The sequence below is a fragment of the Tupaia chinensis genome, unplaced genomic scaffold (genome assembly GCF_000334495.1).
Source record: "Tupaia chinensis unplaced genomic scaffold, TupChi_1.0 Scaffold000466_1, whole genome shotgun sequence".
NCBI lineage: Eukaryota > Metazoa > Chordata > Mammalia > Scandentia > Tupaiidae > Tupaia > Tupaia belangeri.
Genome location: NW_006159975.1, coordinates 150,157 through 172,662, shown reverse-complemented (window position 1 = coordinate 172,662; position 22,506 = coordinate 150,157). Strand labels below are relative to the sequence as shown.

Genomic DNA, 22,506 nt, shown 5'->3' with positions numbered 1-22,506 from the left:
CCTCCCAGAGCCTTGTAGGCCACCATTGTGCAACCATCTGGCTCCCAGCCTTGGCTCTTAAACTTGTTTCTTAGAGTACAATGAAAGAGAGACATAGAGACAGACAATTGGAATGAAAACAAAAATGTATGTCTATAAACATATGTATATGTACATAAGATTAATAATTATTAAATGAAATCATAGTACAAAGAAAGATGGTGTAGCTCTATTGATATCTGACAAAACAGTCATAACTTAATGGTTAAGGGAGCCAGATCCCACATGGCCAAGGCCTGTGCAAATCCAAGCCCTAGCAGCTTGAAAACACACACACACCTGTTTTGTGTAAGAGTCCGAAAACTTGACAAAATGGAGAAATGGAGGAAAAGTGATTATGATGTGACCACACTCCATTGGAGGGTGCTTTCTGTCTCTGTCTCTGTCTCTCTCTCTCTCTCTGCCCCTCTCTGATAAGCACATGTGCCACCTGGCAATAAGAATTTCTTTACAAAAGCATCACATAGATGAAGAGCTTCACCGAAAATGATAAAATATTTGGTTCGGTAGATATAATCCTTTTTAAACTTGTCTGTAACTGAAAGCATAACTTAAAAATATAAAAAGCAAAATATGTCCAGTTTACCAAACAAAAAAAATCCATGACCAGGACTGGTCTCATACCCTAGTGGTTAAGGGAAACTAAATTCCACAGGGCTAATCATAGTTTCAGCCCAGACTCTGTAAGCTTGAAAAACACTCGGGCACGTGTGTATGCGTGCCTAAATCCTGACAGCATGGAGAAATGGAAAAGGGATTGTGGGGTGCCATGCCTCAGTGGAGTGTGTTTTCTCCTTCTCCCTTTAGCACTCTCTCTCTCTGGTAAGTGTACACACCCTGTGGCAATTTAAAAAAGGAAAGAGGAATAAAAAATAATGACCAGGATAACAAAGTTTACTATATCTGAGCCACACACAAAAATTAGTAAAGGTACAGAAGATTTGGACAACAAAAGCAACATGTTTGTACTCAAATCACCGAAGAATACAGCTCTTCGTTAAAAAAAATAATGAAAATAAAAAAATAAAAAAATAAAAAGTGCTATCCCTCTGTTTGTAACAGTATTTTTCTTTATTTTTCTTGTCAGTGGCCTTCATGATAGAGAAAGAGCCCCCTAGTAAGACATGATCACTCTGCAATCAATCCCTTTTTATTCTTTTTTCTTTTTCTTTTTCTTTTTGGTACTCCCGTCAGGACACCTGATATGTTTTTCAAGCTTCCAAGGCAGGATTCGAAATATTGTTAGCCATGTGGGATCTGGCTTTCTTTCTCTTTTTTTTTCGGGGGGGGAGAGGTTTCTTTATGGTATAGGGCATGTGCACTCACCACAAAGACAGAGACGGAGAGACAGAAATGAGAAATCAACCCCAGGGTGGATGGCCATGCCACAATCCCTTTTCCTCCATTCTCCTCTTGGGATTTTGGGCACGCACGCACACGCACCTAGCGTGAGTTTAAGCCACCAGAACTGCGGTTGACTACATGGGAGTCCAGCAACATAGCCATTATGCCAACTGCTGGTCCCTGGATCTGGCTTTCTATACACAGAACTTAACTGGTGCATTTTGGGTGCAAGCCCTAATTGTTTTTCTTTTGATACATCTTTTTCTTCGTTTTAACCTGGCACATAAGAAAATACTATGTTTAATCTCAAAATACTTGTCTGAGGAAAGTTTAAGTCTTTTTTCTTAAAAAAAAACTCACTTTCTGTTTTCATTAATTTTTTTGAAATGCCTCCAAGTTCCCTGTACATGCTAAAGAACGCTTTACACAAACACAGATTTGGATTTCACAAACATTTAGTCATCTTCACTCTTCTAGGTGCTTTTTCTTCTCAGCACCATCTCACATTCTTTCCATGAATCTGAGCCAAGGGTTAGTTAGCTCTTTCTTTGGAGGACAGTCTATTTGGTGTCTGATAATACTAATCCCCTTCTTAGTCTGTATTGAGTTAACAAAGGATTAATTTAATAAAGACCAATGCTGTAGCCTTAAGAAAATGACAAGTGATTAAGGTAAAATTGGTCTTTGGAGTTGGCCTAGTCCTTTCTCAGGTATTTTAATATCTAGATTAGATTTCTGTATCTTTTTTTTTTACTTCCTTAAAAATTGGCTGAACAAAGATAAAAGTCAGGGTAGCTTGGAATGTCTCAACATGTTGCTTTTTCTTTCCAATATAATCGATGTACTGTTCTCGTCTCTTTCCTTCCCTCTCTTTTTTACTCCCTACTTCCCTTTCTACCTTCTTTCTTCCTTCCTCTTCTGCTGCTTGTATTTCTTTCTTTTTTTTTTTTTTAATTTGTGGAACAGTGAAATTAAATATGAATTCATTTTTGGTTGAAAATTATTTGAAATCCATGCATAATTTTTTCATAATCCACATTTTTCCTTTGAAGAGCCTTGATTCATTCCTTGATCATGAACAAACATTTTTTGCATACTTTTATTGTCTTTGGTAAAAAGTTATGTCCTGATGATTACTTCAACAAAGCAAAAACATTTGAAAACATGTTTAGAACTTCAAATCCAATTCTTACTAGTTGTATTTTGGGTTACTTATTTAATCTTCTTTTTTTTCCTTTTATTTATTTATTTTTTATTCATAGGAAAACAGTATCTACTTCATAGAGTGGTTACAGGGACTAAATACATAGAGAATACATATATTTTGCCTGGTAAAATAATCATAGACAACCTCATTAAGAATGCAATTATTAGGGACCAGGAGGTGGTTTAGTGGTTAAGGCACTGAACATTCCCACATGCCAACCATGGTTCAAGTCCTGGACCTGGTGGCTTGCTTTCTCACTTTCTTTCTTTCTGTTTCTCTCTGGTCAAAATAAAGTCAGTAAATGAATAAATAAAATTAAAAACAATTTAAAAATACAATTTTTACACTTAATAAATATATTTTTGGCAAAAATGTAATTTAAATCTGTGGAAGAATCTTTATTTAAAAAATAATGAAAAAGCTAGTCAAAATACCTAAAAGGCTTGAGAAAAGTTCTAACCATAGAACAGTACGTTCAATACACATTAGGCTTTCAATCCCTGAACACATGAAGAGAAGTACTCTCAGATTTACATATATTACACAACAGCAAAGGTAGACTATTTTAGAAATAGGCTACATCTAATCAATCAGTTCTAAGTAGAAAACATCATGAGTCTTCAGTGAGATTTGACTCCAAAAGCCTGTGGAATGGGTGTCAAAGACCCTTTTTACCAAGATGGTGCCAAAAGCAAAGAAGGAAGCTCCTACCCCTCCCAGAGCTGAAATTAAAGCAAAGGCTTTGAATGCCAAGAAGGCAGTGTTGAAAGGTGTCCACAGTCACACACACAAAAAAATAACATACCTACATCACCCACCTTACAGAGGCCCAAGACTCTGTGGCTGCAGAAGCAGCCAGATATTCTTGGAAGAGCGCCCCAGGAGAAACAAGCTTGACCACTATGACATCATCAAGTTCCCCCTGATCACCAAGTATACCGTGAAGAAGATAGGACTTGTGTTCATTGTTGCTGTCAAGGCCAACAAGCATCAGATAGAACTGGCTGTGAAGAAGCTCTATGATATTGATGTGGTCAAGGTTGACTCTCTAATCAGGTCTGATAGAGAGAAGAAGGCATATGTGTGACTGGCTCCTGATTATGATGCTTTGGATGTTGCCAACAAAATTGGGATCATCTAAACTGAGTCCATCTGGCTAATTCTAAATACATACCTTTTCACCATAAAAAAATGAATATTTCAGACATAATACCTTTTACTGTATCTACTGTTTGACCAGTTGAGGCAAATTCTGGCAAAGTCTGTCATACAAAGACCTAACAGTACATTTAGTGAAAAACAGAGTGCTAGCTGGAAGTGAGCATTAAGTGGCTGTTCAAATGTATGCTATATATTGAGTTAATAGTACATTTAAAATACACGACTACCACATAAATCTAACAGATACTCTGTATGGAAATAATGATCTCATTTTCATAGGTATGATAGAGACACACAGTCTTGTTTGTTCATTTGTTGATTATAAAGGTTACTCAATAAACATAATACAAACTAAAATATCAATAAAAAGCTGTACAAGAGGACCAGCTCCACAGCACAGTGGTTAAGGGGGCCAGGTCTGACCTGGCTGACTACAGTATGAATTCAATCTTGGTGGCTTGAAAAAAAACACTAGGTGTGTGGACATACATACCCCAAATCTTTTTTTTTTTTTTTTGGAGAGATTTTCACTGTAGGGCGTGTGCGCTCACCAGACAGACAGAGAGAGACATAGAGACAGAAAGCAAGAAATCACCCCCCAGGGGGGATGGTCACGCCGCAATCCCTTCTCCTCCATTCTCCTCTCGGGATCTTGGGCACGCATGCACACGTGCCCAGCGTGAGTTTTAAGCCACCGGGTCCGGGACACGAACCGTGGTCGACTACGTGGGAGTCCAGCAACATAGCCATTACGCTAACTGCTGGTTCCCAATACCCCAAATCTTGACAAGTAGAGACTCTCTCGCTCTGATGAGTGCATGTGCCCTCTAGCAATAATTTTTTTTTTTAAGATTAGGGGAAAAAAAAAAAAAAGGAAAGCTGCACAAAGTACAAATGTGTTGATTTTGGAGGATAGGATGGAAGAGTGGCAATCACACCCAGCTTCTGTGGTAGGCTGAGAATCAAGCCCAGGTCTCCCGTGTGACCTGAGCCTACTGAGTAGCGATGCAGACCAGAACGTGTGACTGCAGCTGGGCCCCTGCCCTTGTTCTTAACACTCAAGTTAGAAGGCTTTTAAGCTGGACCTCTTAGGGCTGAGACTCCTTCAGCTCCAAAGACCTCCAATTTTATTGTAAACATTTATTTCTTCCTTCCAACTATTACCGTTCTTAGGAGTTTCAGTTTCTCCTGCCCACCCCATCACACACTGCACATTTACCCCTCTTAGATTTAACAGCCAGCGATTATATCCTTAATTTCAAATATTGAATATTTGACAGTACGAGTGGAAATGACTCAGAATAAGTATATTCTTCAAAACAGGATTTCTTTTACTAATTTTTTTTTTTTTTTTTTTTTTTTTTTTGCTATAGGGCAGATGTGCTCTCTAGAGAGAGACTGAGAGAGAGGGAGAAAGAGAGGGAGAGAAAGTGAGAAAGCACCTCCAGGAACAATGGGCATACCACAGTCTCCTCTCCTCCATTTTCCTCTTGGGATTTTGGGCATGCACATACGCATATGGTCAGTGTGAATTTTAAGCCGCCAGGTCTGAGACTCAAATGGCAAAGTCAGCCATGTGGGATCCCAGTGCCTTAACCCCCATGCCACATGCTGGCCCCCATTATTAGAAATATATCAAAAGACAATTATCTGACAAGTATACAAATATGTATGATTTTAGTTGTATACAATGAATTTATTAAATAAAGCATATATAAATGTAGTGGATTAACATGCAGTCATTAATTGCATATCTAAATTAATATAGCATATATATTTATTTCAATTTCTTTTATACATTCAATCACATATGTCACTTAGATTGTGAAGTGAATATTCCAACACGTATACATTTCTCACCAGGCCAGTTGAGAATACTATACACATTATCTTCAATAGATAATAACCCATTTCCTTGCCTCTTTATTTTTCTCCTAAACGTCCTTCCTCAGACTCTCCTCCTTCACCTACCTTCTTCCCACACTTTATCTGGTATTTACAACCATTTTCTATGTTTCTGTATCCTCAAGTCATTCAGTTTCGGCTATAGAATGCGGGAAGTTGGTGTATATTAAGTGGAGACACAATGTCTCTCCTTCATAGCCTGGCTTGCTTCACTCAGCAGTAAATCTTCCATATTCATCACTTTCTGTCAAAAGTCAGGGTCTTATTATTTTTTATATTTACCATATTACTGAAAAATAAAAGAAAGTAAACTGACATATTACATGTAATTATATATACAAAAGCACATAGCTAATATATGCAATTATTTATACATGCCCTACTGTATGTGAATTATTAAGTGTGTTTTGTAATTTGGAGAAACGTTTGCTAATTATGAATAATTATTTTTTCTTTCTTTATTGGAGGGAGAGATTTTTGCTACAAAGTATGTGTGCTCCCAGAGGGACAGAGAGAGACAGAGAGACAGAAAGCAAGAAATCACCCCCGAAGGGGTATGGCCATGCCACAATTCTCTTCTCCTCCATTCTCCTCTCAGGATCTTGAGCATGCACGCACACACACCTCGTGTGAGTTTAAGTCAACGGGTCCGGGACTCGAACCATGTTTGACTACATGGGAGTTCCATGACATAGCCATTACACTAACTGCTGGTCCCAATTATGAATAATTATTGATATCTGTTTTTGAAATTTTATGTTATTTTGATATTCTTCCTTTTCTTCTCCATATTGAAATCCTTACATGAACATGTATTATTGTAATACAATTGCAATTATTTATATTAATTTTTAGGTACATAGAAACTTAGATATAACTACTTCCATTTTTCTCTGCTTTGTTAACATTTTTTTTCTTTTCTTTTTTTTTTTTTTTCTTTTGGAGAGGTTTTTGCTATAGGGTGTGTGTGCTTGACAGGTAGAGAGAGAAAAACAGAGAGATGGAAAGCGAGAAATCACCCCCCATGGGGGTGGCCATGCTGCAACCCCTTCTCCTCCATTCTCCTTTTGGGATCTTGGGCACGCACGCACAGGCACCCACCATGAGTTTAAGCCACCAGCTCCGGGATGCAAACCGTGGCTGACTACATGGGAGTCCAGCGACATAGCCATTATGCTAACTGCTGGTCCGTCTGCTTTGTTTTCAGGCAAACTGATATCTAGTTTCCAGACTCCACCTATTTACTTAAATGATTCTGTAGGCCAGCTATGGTGGTGTGACAGTAGCACAAAGCTTCATGATGCTGAAGCCATATGGGAAGGTCCTAGGTTTACATCACAAGGTATGCACATACATGTATGCTTATTATCCTGACTGGCTGAGACTGGAGGAAGAACTGCAGCATAAAAACCCTGTTAGGGGTATCTCTGTCTCTTCCTGTCTCCTCCTTCTCTCATAGAAAAAACAAATGTACTTTAAGAATGGTATTTTAGGGGCCAGTAGTTGGTGTGATAGTTCAGGCACTGGATTTCCACATGACCAACAACTATTTGAATTCTAGACATGACAGCTTGAACATCACACTCGGCATATGTGCACGCATGCACAAAATCCCAAGAGGAGAGTGGAGGATAAGAGACTGTTGAGATGATTTCTCATTTTGTTGCTTTCTTGCAATTTTATATGCCCTATGGCAAAAATCCAAAAAAAAAAAAAAAAGAAAAAGAAAATCTACAGAGTTATATCCTGTCCTTTAAGTATATACCTTGAGTGTGATTGCCCCACAAAGACGTAAAATGATCATATTTAAATCATAAATGATAAAAAAAACAATGGTATTCTAATGACTATGTCATTAATGAAATGTTAATGTTGTTAATGAAATGTGTCCTATTTTGGAGCAACTTTCTCAGGAACGAGATGTGGTTGAGTGTACTGTCTTTTTTAAACATTTGGGACCAGCAAATGGCATAATGGTTACATTGCTAGAATCCCACATAGTTGACCATGGTTCAAGTCCTAGACCCAGCAACGTAAAACTCATGCCTGTCATGTGTATGAGAGTGCCCAAGATCCTGAGAAGAGAATGGAAGAGAAGGGATTGTGGCATGGCCATCCTTCTGGGGGGGAGGGTGATTGTTTGCTTTCTGTCTCTCTGTATCTCTCTGACTCTCCAGTGAGCCCACACACAAAATGGTTACTTTAAAACCATACTTTATCCAGACAAATTTTATGATTTTTTTCTACTGTGTGCTATAGAGATGTATAATTAAATATCAAAAATAAATCATGTAACTAAAAAGTTAAACCTTATTTTTAAAAAAGATATACCATTGCATTTTAAGCTTTTCTGACAGCTTTTTTTCTTTCACTTGTCCTCTTTAGGTAGAGATATTTCCTCATGTTCAGAGTGTGTTTCTTTTTCACTACACACATTCTTAACTAATCTACTTCACTCCCACAAATTCAAATATCACCCTTACTGTAAGATATTACTGTACGATATCTCCGATTATTATGTAAACATCAAAGGTACATACTTAACTGCCTGCTATTTATTGCACAAAACAATTCTAAGTCACTTGAAACTCCATACGGGCAAATAAAAATGCATTAGCTTCTCTTCCAAGCTTTCTCCTATGCTCTCAGCTCTAATGCTCCAACTATCCCCTACTCAGTTTGAACTGAAAATTGGAGGGTTCTTGAACTTCCTTTGGCTCATTCTCACAGCCAGTCACCACCTCTGTATTGATTATGTGCCCACTACGTATTTGTCAGTGGGCAAACGAGGTGACATTTTGAATGAGGTGCTACTTCCCTTATATTCCCACTTATACTGGCTTAATTTGGACATGAGTCACTTTTATCCTAGATATCCAAAATAGCCTGCCAATGGAGCTTTCTAACTCTTTTTCTTTAGTCATGGCCATCAGTATTAAGTTGCTAACGTTCTCATGATGATGGTCTGTGTGTGCAAGAGAAAGGAAATATTAGCAATACATTAGTTTGACATTTCAGGTTCTTCTTCCAAAATGTCATTTCGACCTGACCTTGAAATTTTCTTTCCCACACACCATTCATCCTCATCTCCCCAATACTCTATTAGCTACAAATGACTAACCTCATTCTCCTAAAGTATGAGATTTTCCCCTCTATGACATTAATTTGAAATAGACAAGGAGTTGGGAATTTACTTGGAATACAGGTTATTATTAATTTTTGCACAATCCCCTTGATTATCTTGTCCCAGTCTAATAAAACAAATTCAAATGTGCTCTTTTTCTCCACCTGGAATAAATCTGCGTTCCCCCATTTATGTAGTACACACTGGAGTTGCTGAATATTCCAGTTAATTTGGAATCACTGTCACATGATTGTGAATCTCTTCAAAGCAGAGGCTTCATTAGAAGAATAGATTTTATTAATTACCTGGAAGAAATGGCACTAAGTGATAATCCTAAAGCAACATTATACACATTCTATTTTAAATAACTTTACAGTGCTAGACAGGAAGAAAAGGAAGATGAATTTAGATACTCAGATTTACAGTGGCAGGATAAATAAATCAGGAAAAAAAATACTCAGAATTAAGAAAACGACTGTATTTTTAAAATAATTAACACCTGAATTATAATTAGCAACTAAGTATAGGATGATTCAAGACTCAAAATAAGAGTGTCTGCTTTATTCCAGAGTAAAGAGAAAGAAAAACGTACATTTCTAAACACTAACTTCTGAACAACTGAAATTTAACTTATAGACTTATGACTTAAGATTTGAAACCAACTTATGAAATTCTTTATTAAGTGATTAACCATTTATTTTCCCACTAAACTGATTGCTTATTGATTTAATACAACATCCAAGACAAAATGTAAGGTAAAATACCTTTATGAAGTTCATGATCAAGTAAAGGGAAGAAGAAAGGAGAAGAAAAGGAAGAGGAAGAGAAGGAAAAAGGAGGTGGAAAGGTAATGCATAAAGATTATTGTGTGCTTACAACATACCATCCATTTTTCTAGGTGGTTTACACTTTTCAACTCTTGGAATTCTGGAAAGGCAGCTACTATTATTTAGATACTATTAATATTATTGCCTTCACTGAACAGATAAGAGAATTGATGTAAAAGGTGGACAAATAACTTCTTAACAAGGTCACTCAGCAAAGAACAATCTGAGCTGAACTTTGAGCCCAAAAGGTACCTCCTGCTTCGATCTATGCTTTTAGTCACTACAGTGACTCTAGTTCACCTGCTGCCCTGAGACCCGAATGTGATAGACTGATAGAAATATGCTTCAGAAATGCTTTTAAAAACTTCTGTGGGGATGCAGGTGAGAGTGGGATTCACTGCTGACTGAAGCGATACCAGAAAACTGACACATACAAAGAAGACAGTACTACCACACGTCATTATCCAGATAGAGGAACAGCAAGACTGTGCGGGAATTACTGAGGAAGCCAGATTCCACAGTGCGAGGGTCATTTTTTGGGAATCATAGCAAAGACTGACCCTCAGTGTTGTTGATCCCATTTTCAAGTGAATTTGAGTATAGACGGTATAGGATAATCTATAACAGAAATATTAAGAGTCTGTGTAACTAATTTTTTATTTATCTATTTAAAGAGTTGCTATTGGTTTGGGGAATGGAAACACTTGTAACTTATGCAAAAATTCCTGGTAATCACTTATACATACATTTGATAACTTAGTTTCTTATAAGTAAATATAGAGATAAACCTTTCTGAAATAGTTCTATTTTCTAAATTTTTTAAACATTTCATTTTATGTATAAGCCTTTTTTGTAAATGTATTCATAAGTATTTCTCCCCTTAAATGTATCTATAAATCTATGATGAGTTAAATTTATATATCAAATCCAAAAGGTTTAAGTATAGAGACCAAAAATTCATATTACAATTTTAGTACTAAAATAAGATTTTTCTTCAATTGAAATCATAGAGTAGTGTACTTCAGAGTAGTCCGCATAACTTTGTGATTGTGGAGTTGAGCGACTTTGATTTAAATAAAACCAGTAATTTTTAATTAATAATTTATTAGATCGCTATTTAATATCTTAGGCTTAATTAAAACTGTAATTCTCAAAAACAGTTAAGTTTCTATCAGAAAATATTTTTAAATTCATAAAACAGCCATTTCATCTAAAAAAATCAAGCAAAACTTTCTGCAAATAAGTTGAATCCTTTGCTAATAGGCAACATATCTGCTATATACTTCATTTTTTTGTTGTTGCCTTTAGGTTTTTTCCAGCGGGCACATGCCCTCACTGGAGAAGGAGAGAGAGACAGAGAGAAAGAAAGAGGAAAAATCACTCCCCGGGAGGGATGACCATGCACTATCCTTTTCCCTCCATTCTCCTCACAGGATTTTGGTGACACACACACACATACCTGGCATGATTCTCAAGCCACTAGCTCCAGGGCTTGAACTGCTGTTGGCTTTGTGGGATTCCAGTGCTTTAACCACCATGCCACCTGCCGCCCATCCACTGCACACTTTGTAAGTGATCCGCTTTATATAGCTGGTGACATAATCATTTTACACTCAAATATCAGAGAAAAATGAAAGACATGGGTAATAAATAATATTTTAAAATATTAGAACTATTACTTGAAGAAATAATTACAGAAAAATTTTGGGGAAATCTTATATAATGAATTCAAATTTTAAAAAGCATCTGGTTATCTTTCTTTTTTTTTCATTTTTGAGAGAGAGATCTTTGATATCTTTGATATAGGGTGTGTGTGTTCACCAGAGAGACAGAGAGAAAGAGAGAGACAGAAAGTGAGAAGTCACTCCACAGGGGAGATGGCCAAACTACAATCCTTTCTATTCCTCTCAGGATTCTGGGTGTGCATGCACACATGCCTTGTGTAAGTTTAAGCTACCAGGCCTGGGACTCGAATTGAAGTTGACTATGTGAGTCCAGTGACATAACCATGATGCCATCTGCTAGCCCTACATCTGGTTATCTTTACGACTAAAAATGCAGCACCAATTATATTTTATAGCTAGCATTTTTTTATGGTTTAAAAATTGGATAAAAATATTGTGATTAAATATTTTTACATATTTTTAAGAATGTAATGAGATCTAAAGCCCTAAACCAGAGGAATTAGTGTTAAAGTCAAAACTACCTTACTGGGACCAGCAGTTAGCGTAATGGCTGTGCCGGTGGACTCCCATGTAGTAGACCGCAGTTTGAGTCCTGGATCCAGTGGCTTAAACTCACACTGGGAGCATGTGCGTGCATGCCCAAGATCCCGAGAGGAGAATAGAGGAGAAGGGATTGCAGCATGGTCATCCCCCCTGAGGGGTGATTTCTCACTTTCTATCTCTGTCTCTCTCTGTCTTTCTGGCAAGCGTATGAGCCCTGTGGCAAAAAACTCTCAAAAAAAAAAGAAACTACATTACTGACTTTCACCATTTTTGGAGGTAAACTTTGCATGCAATTGCTTTCATGAATGATCAAGGTGCATACTCAATCATCACTTCTGTCATTCTGAATACAGTTAAATAACATTGTGATAAAAAAGGGAGAGTTTGTAAAAAAAATTCACCTGCTCCAAATAGATATTGAGTTGAAAAGTTATCTCTTGATGATAACATATATGATAATATCTTTAACTTGCCTAATATGCACATATTCATGTTGAGAGAAATCATTTTGCATGCTGTAAAAATAGATGTACAATGATTAAATATGATAATAAAAATAAATAAATAGGAGGTTTGATGATATAACAGTAGGTAGGATAATTGTAGATAACAGAGACTGTATAGGAAGGTGGTGATTAGTAGCAAGTGGGTGGGAGTAGCTCGCTATAAAACATTCAACAGACACAAGAATCCATTGAGGATAATGTATATGGTAATATCTTTGACCTCGTTGATATGCACTGCATGCTCTGAAAACCATAGTGTATGCTATAAAAGTGTAGCATGATTAAATGTAAAAAAGAAATCACACATTAAAAAATGACTTACTACAGCTTGGTAAATATTTTTTTCTTTGTCAAAAATTTTGCTTGTAAAAATTTTTAATGTAATTCTATACACAAAGCGACTCATTTTCTACCACTATTATTTTAGCAAAGAGGATTTAGTAAATGAGTATTTTAGTAGGTTGAATAACAGCCAACAAAATACAACAATCTCTAATGTCTGGAACCTTATATTAAGTGGTCAGGTTTCTGCAGATGTGACTAAGTTAAGGACCTTGATATAAGATTTCTTGAGATCTCCCATGGGGGTCTTACATGTCATCACAAGCATCTTCATAAGAGTGGTAGAAGAAGAATAGACGCATAGTGAGAAGACAAAAGGTCATGTAATGATGGAAGCAGAAAGAAGATGAGATGTAAAACACTGACTTTGAAGACAAAGGGATGGCCAGAAGCCAGGGATGATAGCTCTAAAAGTTGGAAAAGGCAAAGAATGGATTTTCTTCTAGAATCTCAGGAAAGGAAGATGGTCCTGCTGACACAATGATTTTGACTAATGCTAATGACGCTAATGTTGGATTTCTGTCCTCAGAGTTGGGAGAAAATAAATTTTGTGTTTTTAATAATCAAGTTCATGGCAATTTGTTGCAGTAGACCTAGCAAACTAATACAAGGGGTTTTTATTCATAAAAACAGTGCATAAAATATTGAAATAAATGCACTTGACAACATGAATCTTGAACTTTTGTATGCCAAAAATAAAACAAAATATAAAACACTAACATTGTTTTGCTACAAATATAACAAAGATTGATAATTCTGATATATAAATAAATACTAATATCCCACATTAAAATAAGACAAAGGCTAAAGGGAGACAACTTCTTCAATAAGAAATTTGAGAGATGATAAATATATATTATCTAATAACATTTGCTATCCAACCTAAAAATTGATCAAACGAAGTTAAAAAAGAAGGGCTTATTTTTGCCCCTAAATTGGCAAAAATCCCAAATCATTTTTTTCATTTTAGGTGAGGATAAGATAAATTAGCATCCTCTTCTCACAGCAAGACAAACCATAGCATACTAAACAACAGTTTGGAATGTATACATGTATAAAGAATTATGAGTATGTGGGACCAGCAGTTAGTGTAATGGCTATGTCGCTGGACTCCCATGTAGTTGACTGCAGTTCGCGTCCTGGATCTGGTGGCTTAAAACTCATGCCGGGCGTGTGTGCGTGCATGCCCAAGATCCCGAGAGGAGAATGGAAGAGACGGGATTGTGGGTGGCCATCCCGCCTGGGGGGTGATTTCTCACTTTCTGTCTTTCTGTCTCTCTCTGTCTGGCGAGTGCACGCACCCTATAACAAAAAAAAAAAAAAAAGAAAAAAAAGAAAAAAAGAAAAAAAACCTCTCTAAAAAAAAGAATTATGAGTATGTATGTATTTGACCCTGTAGTTTAACTTCTATCATTAGTATTAAGGAAGTCAGCAGCATGATTTATACAAAGTTATTTTTACCAGTACTATTTATCAAAGAAGAGTGAAACAACACAAATGCTTAATAATAAGAGACTAGGTTTATAATTATCGCAGAGCTATATAATGTGATCAGATGATATAATTACATATAACTTCTCGAAAAATTAATATCAGAAGTGCTGTTGGTGGTAAAATTTGGTGAAATCTGAATACTTAAAAAGAAACATTAAATTATGTAGTATATAAAAAAGTTATGGAAAGTAAAATAAACCAACAAACAATTATGAGACTGTACATTAAAAACTAAAGCAAAGAAAGAGTTGTTCTCAAATATTTACCATTCTTAAATCTGAGTGGTACTTGTGTGGTAAATTTGTTTTCTTATTTTTAATCTAATAGTTCTATTATATGGTTTTTACTAGCTTTTTACATTTTTACCATATATGTATTTTGACTTTACAGAAAAAGCATGCTCCCATGTATTTGGTATCTAGATTTATATATTGTCATATTTGTTCTGATATATTCAGATTTTTAGAAAAATAGAAAAAATAACAATATAAAAAGTAGCACCCCCTGATTTCTAGAGTTAAAAAAGATGTCACAAGTTGGTAAAGATAACACTTTTATTAAGAAAAAAATATATCACTTTTAAAAAATTTTTTAGAATTTTTTAATTTAATTTTATTTATTTATTCATTTATTTTAATTTGGCCAGAGAGAGACACACAGAGAGAAGGAAAGTGAGAAAGCAAGCCACCAAGTCCAGGACTTGAAACATAGTCAGTCATGTAGGAGTGTCCAGCAGCTTAACCACCACGCCACCTGCTGGTCCCCACATCACATTTTTATACAAAATAAAACCTTTGATTAAGAGGAAGTAAGTCAATGAGAAGTGATAACATTTTCTAAGTTTATAGCAAAACATTGAGATGAGTCAGTCCACAAAGATAGAAGAGAAGGAAATCATCCATAAGATTTAGAATAAATAGCTTTTTAACTTCCACAATTATTTGAATAAACTGGGTGGGTACTGAGCACTTGCAAAGCACAGCACCCTCACTGTACCCATTACCAGCACTCCCACCAGGTAGCTGTTCAGAAGAGAATGCTGCTGTCCAGAAAATGAGTTTTAGAAGAACTGAAAGACTACAGACGATGATGCCTCTGTTTTTAGAAAGTAAAATATATTAAATTGGTCATATTAAAATAATAATAGTAATAATAATAGTGAACTAATTGCTTATAACAAAAAAACAAAAAAACAAACAAACAAAAAAACCTGGCCATGTTTGGTTTCATTTCTGGTATATGGTAGACAGGAGCACATGTCTGTAGTAAATACAGTTACTCCTACTTTTTTATGTTCTATCCTCCATTCTCTCTTCAATAAGTTTAAGCCTGTTTTTTTTTTTTTTTAAGATGATTATGAATGTTTTACCTAAGGGAAAAATGATAAAAATGGGGTTTAAAAAGTACTCAAATTTGTGACCACTTCCTTCTGACAAATTAAAAAGGATATGTTTCATGCCCCAGCAATCAAATACTTCACAGCAAAGGGGGGCGTGAGAAGAGTAGCCTTTCACTTGGAGGTTGTGGCATGTGGTCAAGGAAATAATTGCACCATAAACTGAGTACTCCCTTGTCTTTTCGTGAGAGTCAGCATATACATTTAGGTTTCTCTAGAATGCATCTCTACTTATTCTGTATAATGATAAAAACTACATTCTTTAGCCTTGTTATCTATGAAAGTTAAAATATTTTTACAGACACACATTTCAATAAACAGCACGTCAATGATTGTTTATAGAGCTAAAAGGTTTCTTGAAGCATACCAACTAAAAACTCTACTCTTTGATGTCTCTTCTCTCTCTCTCTCTCTTGTGTGCAATTACACAGTGCATGTTAGGATGGTCTTCACCTTAGAAAAATTACATATAAAGAAATTTCTTAAAACATTGAATGGCCTAGAATTCCCATTATAAGGAAATATAAGACTTCAAGGAGTAAAACGGGAACTGCTTCTTAGAGTGAGTGGTTCATCCCTTGTGCATGAGCTGGGTCAGTGAAAGGTCACATTTGTGGGGGGATATGTGTGACCCAAGCTCTATCCTCATGTGGAATAATAGACTCGGGTGTGTCTAGACTTGGCAAGCCTTATGTGCAAACTTTCACACACTTCAATTTTTCCCTCTGTGTTTTGAAAAGATAAAGTACTTCTCCGCAAACTTACTGGATATCAGTACTCTTGTTGCTCAAGGATGCCATGTTCTTGCCCCAACTACTTCATCTGCAGGTTGCTCAAAATCTAAGGAATCTTCTTCAGATATATTGACCCTCTTTTATGGCCCCCTCTACACCGAAACCCTCAGATGAACTTCAGGCAAAGAGTATTTGTTCTTAGAATAGCAATTAAGACCAACATACAAAAGGAATTTATTAAAGAGGGAACTCGTGTTGGTCACAGTGTAAGTTTTTTGTTTGTTTTTTTTTTCTTTAAACATTTCTTCACCAATATATGCAGCTACAACAAACACATCTAGATCTCCTGTTCTCTATGGTGGTAAGTTAAGTTCGTTTTTTTCAAACATACAAGATTCAGTAAATAATATGTCATCTTTTTTGTTTGTTTGTTTTTAGTAGTGTTAAAAAAGTTATTCTGAGAGACCAGCAGATGGCTCAGTGCTTACATTGCTGGACTCCACCTGGCTGATTACGGTTTGAGTCTGAGACTTAGTGGCTTCAAAATCACACCAGGCGTACACGTGTGCAAGCCTGAGATCCCAGGAGGAGAATGGAAGAGAAAGAATTACAGTGTGGTCATCCTTCCTGAGGACTGATTTCTCACTTTCTCAACTGTTTTCTGTTTCTTTCTCCAGTGAGCACATGTACTCTAAGGCACAAATCTTTACCAAAAAAAAAAAAAAAAAAAAAAGTTATTCTGCAGTAAGATCACTTACTTTTTCTATTTGTTTTTGCTGTATTTTTTATTTTAGAGAGATAAAGAGATAAACCAAAAACTTGTGATACTTAAATTGGTATAATTCTAAATCTTACGTCACATAATGTGTGGAATTAGCAGTAAATTTGAATCTGCTTCCAGCTCTTACTATGTCACCTTAGGCAAATAACATAAGCTTTCTGATTTAAAATGATAGTAAAATAAAAATGTCAAGTGTCCCTCTATCTATTGAGATAATGAATGTGAAAATTGTTTACATAAGATAGGTTATGATTGCATAATGCTCTGAGGGAGAAAAAAAACAATTACATCCAGGTCTTTGGGCTGGTTTTATCTCTAATTGTCCATATTCAAGCAAATGCAAGTAATATTATTTTTCCATTTTAACAAGTGTGATTTTTTTCCAACCTAATCAGAAATTCTAGATTTCAGAAGTCCACAGACATCCTATTGCAAATAAAGAAATCTTATAATCAGTTCCTGGATATATACAAACTATTCTGGTATGATTTTTTATTGAAAAAATAGTGTATAGAAACATGTAATTAAGCATAAGAGGCAATTTCTTTTGTTACTAATTTCTTAGAGATACACAAAATTTACGTTTTGGTTATATTATGTCTTTTTTTTCCAAATTTTTTTGGTCTTTGGGTTAAAAACAAACAAAATAAAGCAATATTATTTAACTGTTTAATCGCTTCCATTTTGTTTGTGGAACTTAACCTCAATTTAACCTTTGTGGCTACTGTGCAGGTCAAAATCAAATGACTTTGACGATCTCAGCCCCAGAATAATAAACTCTTTGGGGCTTTAAGCTTCTTTACCTTTAACAGGGGGAACTGAGCAGTCTTCAACTTGTTTGTGTTCGTTGATTGATAATGAGCAGTTTCTCTGTCTACATCTGTGTGGGACTATGTGAAGTCTGCTTTCGCCTGCTGGGAGTTGAGAGGAGGGAGAGGCGATCACAGTGGGTTTAAAAAATTGTTCTAAAGATGACATTTGGGAGGCAAATATTTTGGCCACAGGCCAAGGTGATTTTTTTTTTTAAATGTGAAAGCAAGCTTAGCACATTATATTTTCATTTTAATCTGGTTTCACAATCCAATGTAAGTTGACAGTTGCTGTTTCTAAGGAATGGAAGGTGCCTACCTAAAACCAACAGGTTATTTAAAAGGCACATTGTGAAGGGAAAGCCCAGAGTTACGGTATCTTATTCTAATTTCATCATTTGCTATAAAATCTACAAGGCATCAGCTCTTGTCAGTTATGTGTATCTGTTTCTTACTTTTGTTTTCTATTCTGTTTTACAAAAAAAAATGCCTGTGTCCAGGATGTAGATAATGTCCTGAAGAGTTAACAATTTCTTCATAAGTGCACGTGAGATGGTAATAATATAATTCAGAGAATTTACTCTTCCTATACAGATTTTCTTTATCAAGAAATTCACAGTGGGGTCAGCAGGTGGTGTGGTGGTTATGATGCTGGACTTTCACATGGCTGACCATTGTTCAAGTCCCAGACCTGGTGGCTTGCTTTTTCACTTTCTCTTTCGCCCTCTCTCTCTGGTGAGCACATGTGCCCTGTACCAAATTCTAAAATAATAATAATGATAAATAAAATAAAATAAATAATTCTTAAAAAAATAAGGCGTTCCCAGGGCTGACCTTGTAACATGGCAGCTAGGCACTAGCATTGGGAACCAGATCCCACATGACTGACACCACCTAGAATTCCAGCTCCGGTGACTTGAAAGACAGTTGAGTACATGTATACATGACCCTAAGATATTGACAGAAAGGAAGAATTGAGGAAAAAGTTTTGCAACATGACTACACCCCTTTGGGGAGTGCTTCCTCTCTCTTTTTTAGTCTCTCTCTCTCTTGCTAGAGAGCACACATGCCCTCTGGAAATCACAAAAAAAGAATTCTATAGTATAAATAGGCACAAATATCACCTGCACCTTTTAGTATTTATACATCGAAAGAAATGCATGTCAAACTTCAGCATGTCTGTGGTTTTTATAACATGATTGGTTTCTCATTCTATGCTACCGGCTATCTTTAATACCATCAATATTGCTTCTTTGGGTTTTCAGGAGTATTTGTTGAAATGACAAGTATCATTTGCAATTAAGGTGCTGTGCTTTAGAAATGATCAGAAGAGTAGCTACATTAGAATTTTGGCCTGGAAAACAACAGGTTAAAAACCAGGAGGGCTAATTTACATGTTTGGGAGGCAAGAGTTTGCTTCTAAGTGGACAGGAGGATTTGACCTGTACACATGGTCAGAAGAACTGATTCCAGCATAAGCAGTGTGTTCTCATTTATACTTATGTGAGGACATCTAGGCTGAAGTGAAGACAGGGAAACTGTCTTTGAGCCAGAAGACTGACTCACAAAAACTGTATTTCTTGAGAGCTTGAAAGGCTACCCATGGAGTGGAAGTCCCGCAGAAACCATGTTATACATCTAGTAATCACTCCAGTACTCTTTACATAAAACTTACTATTAGGTGACTCATCCAGCCTCACCACATACTGGGCTTTCCCTGTGCAGTGAAAGCAGTTTGTTTCTTCCTGAGAACAACTGGGAGAATTTCCTGGGTCACTGGATCTAAAGGATTCTAGGAAGAAGTAGATGCTCTCTTCCAATTAACCTAGAGCAAAAGAGCCCAGACCTTGTTTTCCCACACTCCTGAGCTGCTGATTAGATAATCACACAATTCAGAATGTGATTCAGAATCTGCAATATAACATTAAACCAATTTTAACAAATCTATACTAATTAATATTAGAAGTTCTAAGAAGTTTGATGCCATATGTTCTTTTTTTTGGAGAGGTTTTTGCTATAGGGCGTGTGTGCTTGCCAGATAGAGAGAGACAGAGAGATAGAAAGTGAGATATCATCTCCCAGGGGGGTTGGCCACGCTGCAATCCCTTCTCCTCCATTCTTCTCTCGGGATCTTGGGCACGCACACACATGTGCCTGGTGTGAGTTTTAAGCCACTGGGTCCAGAACACGAACCGTGGTCGACTACATGGGAGTCCAGCGACATAGCCATTACACTAACTGCTGGTCCCAATGCCATATGTTCTTATAATCAACAAAACCATGGGAATGATATAACTTTTCAAATGATATCTTAAAAAATGTAATTCAGGACCAGCAGATGGCGCAATAATTACATCACAGGACTCCTACATAGTTGACCACTGTTTGAGTCCTGGGACCAGCAGCTTGAAACTCACTCTGGGTAAAATGCCAACAGGAGAATGGAAGAGAAGGGATTGTAGCAGGATCTTCCCTTCTGGGAGCTGATCACTCACATTCTGTCTCTTTCTTTCTGTGTCTCTGGCAAGCACATGTGCTGCCCTATAGCAAAATCTCTCTAAAAAGTGTAATTTTACTAGAGGTCAAAATGATATACAATTCAATATTCAGCTGAATCCGGGATTAGAATCTTTAGAGTAGCTGCTAGAGTAGGTAAAAAGAAAATGCTCCAAACAATCCTTTTTCCTGAATGTTGTTGTTCCCTGCAGAGATTTGGGTAAGTGTTGAGCAAGAGTAAGGCCAGCTTTAGACCACTTGACTGATACATAGGGAGCAGTCGTTCTATGGTTTTGGTAAAGCATAGCTTCCATAGCTTACTAGTCAGCCATGGAGGTGGGGCAGGGAAGGATGGAAGATCACTTTTGAAAGATTAAACATTGGAAAACACTTCATATGTAAATAGAAGAGTATTGAGCTCCATAGACAGGCAGGCCACAGAATAACACAGGAGAAATGAGAGTTTGTTTTGATGTGATACTGAATCTGCTGTAGCATATACAACAAAATGGGCTACACATATAAAATCCAATGTTGAAAGGAAAATCTTCATAAATTATGATCAAATCAGAAAAAGTTCTGCTTACCTAAGATATTTTTTTCTGAACTTGAAGGACATATACCATTTATTGAAAATCAAATGTCCCTTGTATCTATACATGAACACACACACACACACACATTAGGAAGTTCTCATCAATACATATTAATATATCAAAAGCTTTGGTTATATAGTGAAGAATGAAAATATATTGGATGATATAATAAACATTATAGTTCTCTCCTATCCATTAACATAAATTGCATTATATAAAAGCATCAACTTATTATTTATTTTTTTTTTTGAGAGGTTTTCGCTATAGGGCGCGTGTGCTCACCAGACAGAGAGAGACAGAGAGACAGAAAGTGAGAAATCACCCCCCAGGGGGGATGGTCACACTGTAATCCCTTCTCCTCCATTCTCCTCTCGGGATCTTGGGCACGCACACACACGCGCCCGGCATGAGTAGCATCAACTTATTTTAAAAAGCTAAATTTGTGAGTTTAAATAAAGACACCTAAGAAAACTTGGATCTAAAATTTTATGAATATTTCTTTCTGCTTAAGTAACTTAGACTTACGCTTTCTACAAAGATGAATGTCTTTTTTAAATGCAACTTCTGGTAAAGAGCTATATGAATTTTTATAATCAAATCACATAGTAAATATTTACTGAGCACCTTCTATAAGAGGTTTGGAAATACAAGAGTAGTATGATAGACCTAATTCCAGCCATTAAGAATTTCTACTCTGGCAGAAAAATAATCCATAAGAACAAAAAGTAGAAAGCTCACTATGACGTTGTATTACATATCACTTATCTACAACTTTAATGAGATCAGTGTTTTAAAGATAGTAAGTGTGCAAAATATAAATATATATGGCTAGCTTGTGGTTTGATGGCTAAAACAGCTGAATCCCACATGGCTGACAGTGTGGTTTTAGGCCCAGACCTAGTGGCTTAAGAAATAAACTGGATGTGCATTCATACCCAAATTTTTGAGAATGGAGGATAAAGGACTGTGGTGTGGCCATTCCCTCTCTTTTTCTCTCTTTGTCACTCTCTGGAAAGCACACATGCACTACAGCAAAATTTTGAAAAAATATACATGTATAATGTATGTGTGACATATGCATGAATATATGAGGGGGTGCTCAAAATAGTCACAAGAGGCCAGCCCCATAACTTGGTGGTTAGGAGAGTCGGATCCCATATGGCCTACTGAAGTTTAAATATGGACTCTGGTAGCTTGAAAAACATTCCAGACAAGTGTGTGAGAGTGTGTGTGTGTGTGTGTGTGTGTGTGTGTGTGTGTGTGCGCGCGCCCAGGATTCTGACAGGATGTTGAGATGAAGAAGGGATTTTAGCATGACCCTGCTCCATTAAGGATTAGATTTATTCTCTCTCTGCAGAGTACACATACCCTCTGGCAATTAAATACTAAGTTATTAAAAATGTATATTATGAAAAATTATGTATAGATTTCAAAGTTCTTTACACTAAAATATGTTTGCTTGCTTTTCTTTAGTGGTTTTTACTGTAGGGCACGTGCATTCACTGAAGAAAGAGAGA

At 36.4% G+C, this 22,506-nt stretch overlaps 1 pseudogene; it reads left to right on the top strand.

The window, feature by feature from the left end:
- The first annotated feature begins 3,269 nt into the window (after positions 1-3,269).
- Positions 3,270-3,731, top strand: LOC114009114 (60S ribosomal protein L23a pseudogene; annotated as a pseudogene).
- Positions 3,732-22,506: the final 18,775 nt, after the last annotated feature.